This window comes from Phocoena phocoena, chromosome 8 (genome assembly GCF_963924675.1).
Source record: "Phocoena phocoena chromosome 8, mPhoPho1.1, whole genome shotgun sequence".
NCBI lineage: Eukaryota > Metazoa > Chordata > Mammalia > Artiodactyla > Phocoenidae > Phocoena > Phocoena phocoena.
Window position 1 is genome coordinate 97,636,854 of NC_089226.1, and position 14,187 is coordinate 97,651,040.

Sequence of the window (14,187 nt, forward strand, 5' to 3'; positions counted from 1 at the left end):
AAATAACACATTAAAATGTGTCAGACAGTGTGTTTGTTTAAATTGTAGTAAAATACATATAACAAAATTTAGCATTTGAGCCAGTTTTAAAAATATTTTCTTATACTTTTTTATTTCGTACATTTTAGCCATTTTTAAGTGTATAGTTCAGTGGCATTGTGTACACGCACAGTGTTCTGTGCTTATCACCACTGTCCATTCAGGTGCTGTATTTTGTGCTTTATAAATAGCACCTCCTATATTTAAAATGGATAAGCAACAAGGACCTACTACTGTATAGCACAGGGAACTCTGCTAAATATTATGTAACAACCTAAATGGGAAAAGAATTTGAAAAAGAATAGATACATGTGTATGTATAACTGAATCACTTTGCTGTATACCTGAAACTAACACGACATTGTTAATCAGCTATGCTCCGATACAAAATAAAACGTTAAAATAAATAAATACCACCTCACTTAATCCTTACCAATCAAACCCACGCCACCTCCAGTGGAAGCACAGAGTCTTAACCACTGGACCGCCAGGGAAATCCGAGGTATCTCCAATTTTTAATCCTCATTTGAGAATTGAGGAATCTGAGACACGGTTGGGTCAAGTAACTTGCCCAAAGACCACACAACTGGTCAGTGTTGGAGCTGGGATTCTAACCCTAGGGAAACCAAAGTTGTCAGTTACTCTGATTCCTTTTTTTTTTTTTTTTTTTCCCAAGAAAAGCTGAAAATAGTTTTAAATGTTGAAACACCTGCTTTTAAAAAATATTGACTCAAATTAACCAAATAAAACACCATTAGGGCCAGATGACAGCCTCACTGCTATAGGCTGGGCATAGTTCTCCCAGTAACTCATCCCCACCTCACCTGCCCCCAGGAGGAGTTGGGAGGATCCAGGGAGATAATGTAAGCGAAAATCTTTTGTAACCTAGGAGGAGCAATAAGTCTAACTTGGAGTTAGTAAGAGTAGCTAATATGCATATTGAGTGCTTCTGTGTCAAGCCAAGTTCTCAGTACTTGCATTCTCATGAGAGCCCTCCATGGGTCGGGGTATTGTTACCCTCCTCTTGCAGATGAGGCGCAGAGAGGTCAGGTACCTCTTCTGAGGTCACACAGCTGGGAGGGTGGAGTCAGGATTAGAACCTGGGCAGTGGGCTCCAGAGCGGGGCTCTGTCCACTGTGCTTATTGCCTCTGTTTGGGCTCAATTCTGAAGAATTACCAGGGAAGGGGAAGCGCTGAGCATCTATTAAGCCCAGACTGGGGCCAGACACTTTGCTAGGCACCTTCTCTCACTTTATTTCATTTAACCCTCACAACAATCCCGAGGCGGTGGTGGAGTGTCTTATTTTACGGAGGTGGAAACTGAGACGCAGAGAGGTCTAGTGACTTGCCAAGATCCCAAGGGGAGGGAGTGGCAAAGCCGGGATTTGAACTTGAGTCTGAGAGAGTGCGAAAGCCCACGCTTCTTTCCTCTACATGGGAAGGTAGTAATCAACCGATTTTCAGTTTTAAAAAATATATCTGCTTCAGGGGGGAGCACTGAAAAGTACAGTCAGGAAGACTTGGGTTCACTCTGTGGAAGTGACTGAGAGCTGTGGTAGTTTCCCTCGCTTGTGTTTGGGTGGTTTCTTGGGGGTCACATGAGTCCAGGTCTGCAGCAGCTTGGGGACGTGGGGTGGGGAGCGTTGAAGTGGGTGTTACTGGGGTGAGTGCAGTGCTGGCCATTGCGGGCCATTGCCCCAGTTTCCCCTCTTATCTCTTTTTGTGAATGCTTTGCTAGCAACAGCCTTGCAAATCAGCTTGTTTGGAGTTGCATCCTCGCTCTAAGTGGTACTAATTGAATTAGCCACAGCCTCAAGGTGGTGTTTTCAAGGCTGGCATCTATGAAAGTCTACCAAGCACGGTGTTGATTTCCACTCCTCTTTATTCAGCATGGTCCCCTGAAGCTGTTCTGTGCCAAGGCCTGTGCTGAGTCCCAGGAGAACGAGAATGGAGGGTGATGTCCCTGCAGTCAAGGACCTCGTGATCTAGTGCAGGAAAGGAGGAGCCACCGCTCTGCTGCTGTAACAGCAGATGCAGCCGTCAGGGAGGACCTTCCAGGCGGCAAGAACAACATGGGCAGATGGGGGAGGTGGGGTTGGAGAGACGCATTGTTGGGGCTTTGGGAGCAGAGGACTCACGGGTCTCAGCCGCCTTCCTGTCCCGGCACACGGGGCTGCTGAGAATGCAGTTCAGGGTTGCATTCAAGATGTCAAGCCCCAGGGGGCAGAAGGTGGATGACAAGTGATGCTAAACAACAGTTGGGCCCACGGTCACCTACAGGCCATTTTAATTTCTTTCGAACACACGGACTAGGTGCCTAGAAGTAGGAGGAACGTGAATCTCGTGGCTGTGTAGGTGGACGGCAGGCCAAGGCAGTCCAGCAGCACAGAGGGGTCTGAGGGCAAGGCCAGGGTTCATGTAGAAGCCTGGGCCGGTGCTTGGTACTCAGTACTAGGCAGACACTTAACGACTGTTTCACGAATGAGTGAATGGGTGCCAGAACCTGCCGGGGCGTATCCGAGGCTGGGAACAGCCCTCAGCTGCCCGGAAGGGCTCAGTAAACACTCGTTAATCATTTCCTGTCTGGCGAGCCCTGTGGGTGCCTGAGAGAGCCGTGGTTTGCATGGGGGAGGGGGTGCTGGTCATTCGGATGGCCTGGCCTTCTGCCCGCCTGGCTCTCTGGGAGCTCGGGGGTGGCACCTGCGGGGGCGGGTGGCTAGAGCGTCAGCCAGGGGTACCTGTTGCCAGGCGGCCTCTCAGCTTAGTGAGCTAAACAGAAACATGTGATGCACTCTGCGGCCTGCCACCCAGGGACTCCTGGATGGACACATACCCAGGTCCTCCTGCCTCCTGTACCCTCTTCCAAGGAAGCTCCCTGGGGGTGGTAAGGACCTTTTCCCCGACCCAGACTCTGTGCTTTGCTTTGACTTGGGTGTTTCTCTGCAGGCAGGTGACCCTGAGCCAGGAGACTGGGAGTTGGTCTTGCTGAACAAGTGGGTTCTGGAATGTTCAGGGGCAGCCAGAGTGTCCATGTGTCCAGACAGAGGGAGCTGGTTAGGTCTGAAGGATCCATTTGATTTAAAAAAAAATGCCACGTGTTCCAAAGTTCATAGGTGGTGGTGGTAGAAGGGGTTGGCTTGGAGAGTGGGGATGCTTTTCGTTCCTAGGCTACTATGGGCCCACCTCTTATCTCTGGGGTGGCCCCCTTTCCTTCTTAGGATCAGTTAGAGTCCCCTAGGGTCACGAGAACACTTGTGGATCACTTTCCCATTCTATGGGGGAAAAAGAGGGGGTTTGTGGTCAAGCAAGTTTAGAGAACTCTGGGCTAAACAAAATCAAACAGATGTCTTTCTTGCAAGACTTCTAAGAACGTTCCACGTGCTTATGACACTGAGAGGGAGGCGAATATAAAACCCTTATTTTTCCCAGATTTTTGTTTTACCTCGTATCTGTTTATCTCTATTTTTAGAAATATCTCATGAGACTAGTATTTTCAGGAAACTGCTGCAGAAAATTAATTCAACGAAGATTTGTTGAGTAATTACTATGTACCAGTGGCCATTCTAGATGCTTGGGATAAATCAATGACCAATTCCGCCCAAGAGCCTACCCTGGAGGAACTTACCTTCTTGTAGAAGCTATGAACTGATCTTTACAGAGGACCTGCTGCGTGTCAGGCATGTGAGTTATCACCTGTTATCCTGTTTAACCCTCACAACAGTCTGGTCGGATAGAGGGATCATTTTGTAGATTAGGTAACTGAGGCTAGGGGTAAAGTGACCTCCCCATTTCGGCTGAATTGTCCTTTTTGGATTATGCCTTTGAATTGCAAGAGGAGCTGGTGAAGTAAGGAACTGCCTGGCAGAGACATTAGGGTCTGTGGTGGCGAATCTTTTGCTATACCATTGTGACCCTTTATGAAGGTCTGATGGAGAAACTTTTCTGAGGCTCTGAATCAGACAGGGAAAGATGTGCTTCTCCAGAACAACTGGTTTGTTTTCTTTTTCTGGGCACTGAGAATCTCGTGGCTGATCATGTTTCCCTTTGGCTTTGGTTACTAAGCACCTGAGAGCTAGGTTTGTGACCCGTCTTGACACTTCTGCAGAAAGGAACTGACCATATGGTATATTCTTCTACGTGCTGGTCTTACCCCTGGCTTTATTATTTGCCTTACATTTACTTTTCTCTTATCCCGATTCCCTTGGCCGTTTATTTTATTCTTTTGTGTTGTTTGTATTATTCTAAGCCACTGTTAAGTACTTGGCAGATGGGGCTGAGTGTAACTGAATTTTAAAAATACTGGTAAGGTGACTTGTGTAAGATCCTCCAGCTAGTTTGCAGGGAGGCAGGCTCCACCTTTGTCCACCGCATGACGTACCTCTCTGGATGAGGATCCACCAAGAGACAGCTCTGTTTGCCTTTGCAGCCACCGTTTTGTGGGTTTCAAAGGAAGCTGGGCTGGCAGAATTGGAGGTCTTGAGTGGCTTGAATTGACCTGCATGTCCCACGCGTGGTTTGAGCTCTGGATCCTCCTTGGCGAGGGCTGCTCAGCCTTCCCTTCCTCTTGTGGTTCTGAGGGTTCCCAGCGGGGCAGACCCCCCTTGGACAGACAGATGAGCACTGTGTCTCCTTCCTTATCCTCATGGCAACTCTGTAGAGAAGGCAGCTTGGGAGCGGGGAAGAGCTTAGTATTGGGGATTCGGATCACATGGCCACAACTGTGTGCATATATGAGCCTCAGAAGCCTCATCTCTAAAATGGGTCCCCTAATTCCTGCCCTGCCAGCCTCACTGGATTGTCGTGGGAAAGCGAAGCAGATGAGCTTGGAAGCACTTGTCTGGTGTCGTGTACTGTGCCCGTTTGCAGTGCCCTGCCTGCATTGTGCTAGACGACGAACATCATAGGAACATTGACTCCTGTACCCATCACTTTGGTAATGGTGGTAATTACATACATTTTCTTAATGAACGCACAAAGCGTACAGACGAGTGGGGACTACGATAGCCCCTTTTTGCAGGTGGAAAATATTAAGTAATTTGCTTAAAAAAGATTAAGTACTTTGCTCAAGGCCACAGAGATCTTAAGTGGTAGAGCCAAAATTTGAACCCAGGCAGCCAACCCTACAGCTGAACTTACTATTACCACTATCATAGCAAAAGGCAGAAGCCTGAGACCTTTTTGGGTAGTGGTATTAATGCACATCAGTGTCGTAGGGGCAGTAAGGACCACCTGGGGTAGGAAGTTGGTGTGGGTGGTCCCTGGAGGGGCAGTGGAACCTGGGACTCAGCTGGGTAACAGCCCTGGGCAACCGAGCTCGTCTCTGAGCTTCCCGTTTCTCACCCGTAAGATGGGGAGATTAAAAATGTGCCTCATGGTGTTAAATGAAATAGGGGATGCATGGATGCTTGTTCCTTGCTATAAAAATGTTTGTGATATGTGAATGACATGGAGAGTAGATGTAAATTAATTGTAGTGGCCCCCTCTGTTTCTTAAAATCATCCTCCTTGCTGAGATGGCTCGATCACCCCCAGTCTGCAGATTCTTTGTTCAAACATTTTGTCGAGAATCCATTTTGCAAAGTCCTAGCAAAGTGCCAGGCATGAATTACACACACCAGGGATGTGGCTGGGGGGCGCTGTGAGTGGCACGAAGCCCTGGGCCTGCCTTGGGAGCATTGGGAGGAATCTTAGAAGTGAAGCCCCTGGGATGAGGCAGTGGGATCCCAGGGATCTGAGGTGGGAGGGAGAATTCTCTTTTCATTGTTTAGATCTATTTTTCTTCCCATGTACAAGTAATAACAGAACTTTCAAGAGTTATGTGAAAAGCAGCTAATTAAAAATACAAACGCAGTCCCCTTGGAGACTAGAAACGGGCACAGGAGAAACAGGTTAAGTGGGAACAAGATCCTTTTGTAAGGGCCAGTGAGGGGAGGGGCTGGAGAGCAAATCCCACCTTCTGAAGCGGGGAGACTGGGCTCCCTTTAGTTAAGCTTAATGGGCTCCGGCTTTGAGTAAGTGACAGACGGCCTTTTTATTTCCTGCTTTGTTCTCTCCCAGGTACAAATTGACCACAGTCTTCACGCATGCGAATGGCAGCTGGAAGCTGCCCTAGGGGGATGGCTAGATACCTTCGAGAATAAAGCCGAGGCCTTCCTTTTCTCTGTCTCACCGGAGTCGAGTTACCCCCTCTCCCAGCTTCCTGGGAGGGAGGGTGGGGTGGGGGAGGGGAGGCCCCATCCCAGCAGGCCTTTGGGGTCAGGCCGTCGGTTCCCCATCTCCCAATCTCCCTGTTCTTCTCCTGACTTTGGGACGACCTCTGTTCAGGAACGTGGAGGTGGCAGGGGTGAGGCGGGCACTTGGCCTTGACAAGAGCAGTGGAGAAGGACTCTCAGTGGAAAGGAAGCATCCTGCCTGCTTCCCCCTCTCCTGCCTGACCCCGCTGGGCAGATGCATGGGGGCAAAGCCTGTTTGGACCTGAGACCTCTTGCTTCACCAGTGTAGAATCCCGCCCCTTAAAAAAATACCCCCTGAAAGCAAAAATCAGGGGCCATAGCAAAGAAACTTGAAAACCAGGGGGGACTTGGCACTCTCATGTTAACTGATTCTGACTTAAGGTAGTGACCCTAAGGAATGTTACTTTGGAGAAACATCTTTGGACTCAGAGAAGATCGTACATATTTGTAGGTATCTGGTAGCTGTCTGTTGTGAAATGAGCTCCTTGAAATTTTTTAAAAGCTAAATTAAAGATTTGCAAAAATATTCAATATATCAGAAATTAAACATTCTTTTTTTTGAGGGCCCCCCCTCCCTCCCAGCCAAAACCAACATCCACTTCTTTTTTTCTGAGCCTAAGAGGAGTAAATAGTGTTGAGTGGGCCTGGGAGCCTTCAGGAAGGGGCCCGACTCCCTACGCTGACCATTGAGCAAACTCATTTGCCCAAGTGTGAGAGTAAAATTTGCTGACCCAGGTGAAGGGGTGGAAAAAATGTTGTGATGGACATCTTGCCAGGGTACCAACAGTGTGTTCCCGCTCTCAAGGCATCACCCTGACACATACGAGCATTTAGGGTCCCCCCCGCAATGGTGTTGAATGCTGTCAGCTTTTCCTTCCTAATTCTTTACCTTAATAGATTATTTGAGGAAGGTTGATTTGCTTTTAAAAATCAGCACCCAAGCATGCGCCATCACACTGCACACAGATGAGAGATTGATGCAGTTCTTTAAAATTCATAGCCTGTGTTGTGTACATAGCAGCAGACCTGGGTGGTAGTTATGTGTGTAACCGCTGACAGAAAAGGAACCATAAATTTTGTAGGAAAGAATTTGTTTTGGTGCCCTGTTCTTTTTGCTTCATATCCCATATTGTTTAAAAGAGGGATATTTTTTGTTAAAGGGAATTGTGTATTTGAGGTAAGTAGACTAAAGTGAGATAAATGGTTGGGTTCTGTCATGTGGGTATAAAAATGGCACAATTTCTGAGATCACCCTGTTTCTGTACTGTTCCAATATTTATCTGAAAATTAGAAAATACGAAGTATGGGCTTGTCCTGAGATCCTGGTTCGATTGTGATTTATAGTGGCATTTTTTTCTGTTTTACAGAGCTGAGATTGGTGAAATTTCAGGAGGTTTTAGCCAACGATGATCCAAAGACAATAAATATTGCTTTGTGGGGAGGTTTCCACCTTGTGTCTGATTTGGTGACCGTAAAATGGTAGCCGGATGTCAGGACCCATTATGCAAATGTAGAAAGTGGCCGGATTTGAGGCAGTCACCTTGGCTGGCAGCATGAAATACCCTAATTTTTGGTGGCGGTGTTGGAGGGCGTTAGCACAGAAAGTAAAGATGCTCTTTGTTCCTTGCTGCTGTGGGAATGTCTCTTGTCTCTCCCAACCCTTCATTTGGTGTGGTCCCCTTTCCTTCTTAGGACATCTGGAGTTCCCTGGGTCGTGAGAACCTTGTCCACGTCTGTTCCCCACTAAGCTCACGTTTGGAGGTCTCATAACTGGGCTTGGTGCAGTCCGGGTGCAGAGCAAACGCTTGGTGACTGCAGCCGGCACAGCCCAGGTGCCCGAGATGGGTCAGCAGCTGAGCAAGCAGAGGTTTCAAAACCCTCTGAAAATCAAGCTGTGTGTTGGTTCTGCCGTTGCCAGCCGTTAGCTTGGAGCTTCTGGAGGTACCATAGGTGCGGATGCGCCCATGAGCTACGGACAGGCTGTGGGCAAGTGCCTGAAGCAGTGAAGAAGCAGGGGGTTTAGACAGTTCACCTCTGTATTATCTGACTTGATTTTGAAGGGCACGTGCCAGAGTTGGGTGAAGAAATATCCCCAGATACAGAGAAAGATCCCCAAAGGGCAGGCTAGCCACTGATAGTTTTTTTATTTTTTAAAGAAAGGGCGGAGCATTTTACTTTTCTGTGGTAGAAGGGTAGGCTGCCCAGAACCCTTAACAGGAGGGTGAGTTTTGTACAGAAGCCCCAGGGTTTGGGGCATCAGGGGTAGGAAAGAAGCCAAGATGTGTGTGTGCAAAGGACAAATGCATTGCGAGCAGACCGAAGACTTCGGGCTACTGTGTACGTTCACATGGGATCACACCGCCCCACCCCGACCCCACGCAGGCAGCACCCTGAAAGAGAAAGCCAGAAAGCCGACCGAAGCCTTTGAGGGGGGTCTAGCACATTCAGGTTTCCACTGCAGTCTCCAGTGTCATTGCTGTTGTTTTAATTTTTCATTCTTGTGGGTCTTTTGCTTTTTAAGGAAAACTCTGGGTCTATTTGTCAGATGGCTAATAACACAGTATTCCCTTTTCTGCCTAAAGGCAACAAGTGATTCCTTCTGGCAAACGGCTTAAGAACCATGGTTCTGGAGTGGGGCTGCTTGGGCTCAAACCCCTTGCTCTGCCACTCACCAGCTCTGTGACCTTGGCCACGTTCCTTAATCTCTCTGGGTCTCAGTTTCCTACTCTGTGAAATGGGGAGAAGAGAACCTACGTCCTAAGACTGTCGTGGCGATTAAATATGTTAACCTGTGGAGAGGGCCTTAGACAAATGCTGGGCACGTGGTTGATTTTGTGTGAGTGTTGGTTATAGGAATTAAGATGCAGTGTGGGCGGTGGAAAGAGCGCTGGTCGGGTGAGTCAAGAAACCTGGCTTCCGGCCTGATTTCTAACAGACTGTGTGCATGTCCTTGGGCCTGGCACTTTCCCTCTCTGGGGTTCTGACTTTGCACCTGTAAGATGAAGACGTTTGGCTTGAATAGTGCTTTTCTGGGACTCTGTGGTAAGGGGTAAAGGTAGGGGCAGCCTCAAGACTGAGTGACAGGGGCTTGTAGACCTCCATCTTTGCTTCAGCTGGAGCAGCTTGGGTTCCTTTCATTTATGGATTTTGGTTCATGGCAAAGAAAGGGTTCATTTGCGTGTGTGTGTGTGTGTGTGTGTGTGTGTGTGTGTGTGTGTGAGTGAGAGAGAGAGAGAGAAAGAAGTATGGAAGTGGCTGAACCCATGGACCCTTCCTGGGGGAAGATGCAGGGGGAGAGGGCTAGCCAAGGGGAAGTTGGTAGGGGTGGGCCTGATGGGTGTAATGGAGCCTGGGGCGAGGGGTTTGACGGCCTGAGGTCACGTGGCACAAGACGGGACTAAATATAGAGCAGCGGGGAAATGCTGTCATCATTTTTGTCCAAGTGGTCTGGGCTGATTTACTTATTTGGCAGGGACAAATGGCTGCATGTTATAACGTGACCATTGTTTGGAGGAGAAATTAAGAGCAAGAAAAGCAAGAAAAATGACTTTTAAGAGTGTAGAAATTCACTTTTGTTACAGCTTTTACTAATTCTTGCTGGAGGTCATCCCAACTTGAACAAAACGGTTGTTGCCTTTGCCAGAATTTAAAGCGGAGGGTGCCTGCCGCTTGTTAGTACTCTTGCTTCCTCCTCCCTCTTTTCTTTCCTTTCCATTCTAATAATCACTAGGAATTTCCCTGATACGAATGTCCATTCATTCCTTTGTATTATCACTCAGTGATGAGGGGCTGTCTTGCCAAGTGGAAAACCCATTCACAGGCTAAATCCGTGGCTTTCTTTTTCTTTTTTTTTTTTTTTTTTTTCTTCGGTACGCGGGCCTCTCACTGTTGTGGCCTCTCCCGTTGCGGAGCACAGGCTCCGGACACGCAGGCTCAGCGGCCATGGCTCACGGGCTCAGCCGCTCCGCGGCACGTGGGATCTTCCCGGACCGGGGCACGAACCCGTGTCCCCTGCATCGGCAGGCGGACTCTCAACCACTGCGCCACCAGGGAAGCCCCCGTGGCTTTCTTGAACCAGAGTTTTCCATGGGGTTTTGAACTTCATTCTTACTCAAGTGGGATTTAATGTTTCCTATTATTTCTTCAATAATATCGTAGATCCAACATTTTTTTTCAGAGGGAGGTCCTGATGATTAATCAAACAGAATACAGATTATTTGTGCCCCCCTAGGCTACTTCTTCAATTAAAAAATCTTTCAAAACCCAGCCCTGGCACACCTCATCCAGCAGGCCTCCCACCTGGACCCCAGCCCGTGTTCACATTCCTTCCGTATTAGCGACTCGGTTAATCTGTAGGGTTTGGTGTTTTGATCCTTAACTAGGCTGTTTCCTTACTGAAGACAGGAATCATACTGACATTTCTTTTCTGTTTTGCTGCCATGGCCAACCTTTTCTCTCTCTCACTCTGTATCTAAGATCAAAGCAGCAGAGTAAATTTCCTTGCCCAGTTTCTGATGAGAATAAGTATTGGGGACCAAACATCCCCCTGTTCTGAAAAGCTGGGCCTGCTGCCTTATTTACTAGCTAGTGAGTGTTGAACGTTTGCTTGTAGAATGTACATGGATTGCTGTGTTTCACGCCTGAGCTGTGTTGTTATTTCATTCATTCTGAGTGGCATCTAAGCCAGGTCCACCTGGAGTTTTTCCAGGTTCCCCAGACCTGGCAAAGGCAGGGATCCCATCTTATTCAGCCGTATTTCTTGAGCACTGCTTAGAAGGCCTGACACACAGTGGGTAGTCAGGAAGAGTTGAGTTGGTAATAGAAGGGGAAAATAAAGGTATATTGAATTTCTTCGAAGCTTGTTGCCTAGCTCTCTCGAGGGGCTTTTTGATTTCTTTCAGCAGTGCCATCTGCCAGGGCCTGAGAGTATGAGAAGGAGGGAGGTGTGGGTCTTGTGGGTCAGCTGTGGGCTCTGGAGGAGGGATTAGTACCTGGGGCTGGAGGGATCAGGAATCTGCTAGGCCCATAAATCTAGCATAAATGTGTCTGCAAACTCAGAGGCCTTTGGGTATGTGGTAGGTGGCCTGTAAAAGGTAAGTGGACAGTGGATGTTTAGCCTCAGTCTTGGAGATTCAGAAGAGGTGACGGTATGGAAAACCGGTGACTGCGTGCTCTGCCTAAAGGGGGCAGCTGCCAGTCGGCTTCTTTGTCGCCGTGTAGAAGTATCGTCCTAGAAAGATTTAGATTTTTTAATGTGATGTCTCCTAATCCTCAAATGTTGGCCACCAGTTCAGCTGCAGGATCATGCCTGCTGGCCTCTGAGCGGAAGGCGAGGCTGGAGAATGCCAGAGGTCACCAGGGGATACACACACGCCATAGGGTCAGTTTAGGTGGGTGTTAGTCACTCTCCAGATGGTTGCGTACCGGGATTGCCACGGAAACGGACATGCGTGCACGCAGGGCAGGCGGAGCAGATGCCAAGAGTTGGCATCAAGGAGGCATTGACGACAAAAGCTGAGTTCTTCACCCACCAGAAAACCTTCTGTTCCTGGTCTCCTCCCCTCCCCCATGCCTTCAAGGGCACCTCCCTGCCTCCCGTAATGTAAGTCTGAATTTTCCAGTTTGGCATTCAAGGCCTTCCTTGGGCAGTGTAACTATAAACGGTGCCTCCGCTTCAGAGTGTGGCCTCAGCTCTCTTACACACCAGTGTTACCTCCCTGGTTCCCTCCAGACTTCCTAGGCGGCAGCAGTCTGTGCCCATGGTTTCTTCCCTCCTGGTTTTTTTTTTTTTTTTTTTTTTACGGTACGCCGGCCTCTCACTGCTGTGGCCTCTCCCGTTGCGGAGCACAGGCTCCGGACGTGCAGGCTTAGCGGCCATGGCTCACGGGCCCAGCCGCTCCGCGGCATATGGGATCCTCGCGGAAGGGGGCACGAACCCGTGTCCCCTGCATCGGCAGGCGGACTCACAACCACTGCGCCAACAGGGAAGCCCTTTTCTCCTGGTTTTACTCATGCTGTTCCCTCTTCCTGGAACGCTTGTCCCTCCAGTTTATGGGAACCCTACTTCCCACTCATCCTTCAAAAGGCTCTGTTCCCTGAAGTCCGCTGCCCTCCCCACTTTGTAAAGTTGGAATACATTGCGTGTTTCTCTTAGCTTCCGCGGCGCTTTCCCGCCATCTCTACCCTGTCCATGGCTCGCAGCTGTTCAGCGGTCTGTCTGCCGTGGTAGATGATAAAGTCTTTGTGGGATGGCTCCAGTCTTACTCATCACTGTCCCCTTGGCGTCTGGCTCAGGACCACAGCCAACAGGGCTTTATTGAATTAGACACTTCTTGTTGGGGTATGGAGAGCTGATCCTCACGAAGAAGCTGCTTCAGGTCTATAGGGGGCGTGGAAAAGGGGGCAGGTGGCTGGACAGAGGGTGTGATGCTGTCTAATGGTCTTTTTGGACTTCAGCGCAGGGACTGCCTGCAGTATTGTCAGGTTTGTTACTTTTTCTTCCCCGAAGCTCCTCTTCAGAGAGCTCCTAGGTTCCAAGCTCACATGCATGCAGGGTCCAGGCAGTGAGTGGAAATGAGAGGGGCTCCCCAGCTGAAAGAAAAAGCATCATAAGTTAATAGTCCTTCACAGTTGTGCTTGGCTTGTGTTTTAGACAGAGAGCAGAGGTCTTCCCTGCTGCTAAGCCATATGCTCTCTCACCTTTCTGGAAACACAAGGTCTTCTTGGTTTATCTTTCCATTTTGTGCTTTTGATAGAGGCATGGACACCAAGAAATGTTCCTCCAATGGTGGAGAAATAGGCTTGAAGATGGGCGCTGGCCTCAGCAGTGGTGATGCCGGGAGCAGCTTGGGGATCCCTCCATGCCCCCTTTTTGCCGTCTGTCCTCTCTCCTCAGCCCAAGAAAGTGGACCTGGTGTTTCCACATCACCCAGTTCTTCGTGAAAAACTAGAAGTCTGGGCTTTTAATATGAAATCTCTTAATTGTTAAAGCTAGATTTGTTTCAAAACATAGTGAGGATGAACCAGACATCTGTGAATGTGATTCAGCCACTAGCCCTCCCATTCTTGACTTTTCGCTTGGACCCACAGTGGAGAGGGAAGTTAAAGCTACAAGTTAGAACTCCTGCAACTGAAGGGTAGTTTGGAAGTGAATCTAAAGCAAAAAAGATTTGCAATGATGAATGTATGATTTCATGCTGTGTTGTAGTGCTGTGTGACACAGGTTTGTCCCTGCAGGCTTTGAGCGGTACCCTGGCGGTGGGCTTGCTGTGTGTGTGCCAGGCCACGTGCTGAGAGCTGTAGGTGCTGCAGTGAGCACAGCGGACGCGTCCAGCCTCATTGGACGTCCCTCCCCCTGCCTCGGGGGTGTGGGCTGGTCTTCTTGGGTCCGGTGCGCCTCACACCTGTGTGCATTGTTTAGCCCTTGTGACCTCATGCAGATTGGTCCAATTACTTTTCCCTTTCCAGAGCCATGAAAAACAAACTTTTTTAAAAGGCAAAAAGTCAAAGAATGCATGTACCTAGTTGTATAAAATTCAGATTATACAGAAAGATATAAAGAAGGAAAATTATTCTTTGCCCTTTCCTGTCTTCCTCTCCCAATTATTTGAATAAGAAAACTGTCTAGTTATGTGACCTCAGACAAATCCTCTAACCTCTCCAAGCACAATTGCCTTATATGTTATGGGATAATAGTAAAACCTAGCTCATTGTATTATTTATTCTTTAGCGTGGATTAAATGAGGTGATATGAAATCCCCCGAATCCTAAGCACACAGATTTTTTTTTTCTTTTTCGTGTGTTGAGGATTTCTTTGGCAATCCCATTTGTAATTACTACACAGTTCGTCTTTGATAAACATACATGTTTAGCTGTATAAGAGAAAGAATAAAAATATTAAAGACGAGCAGGACTGT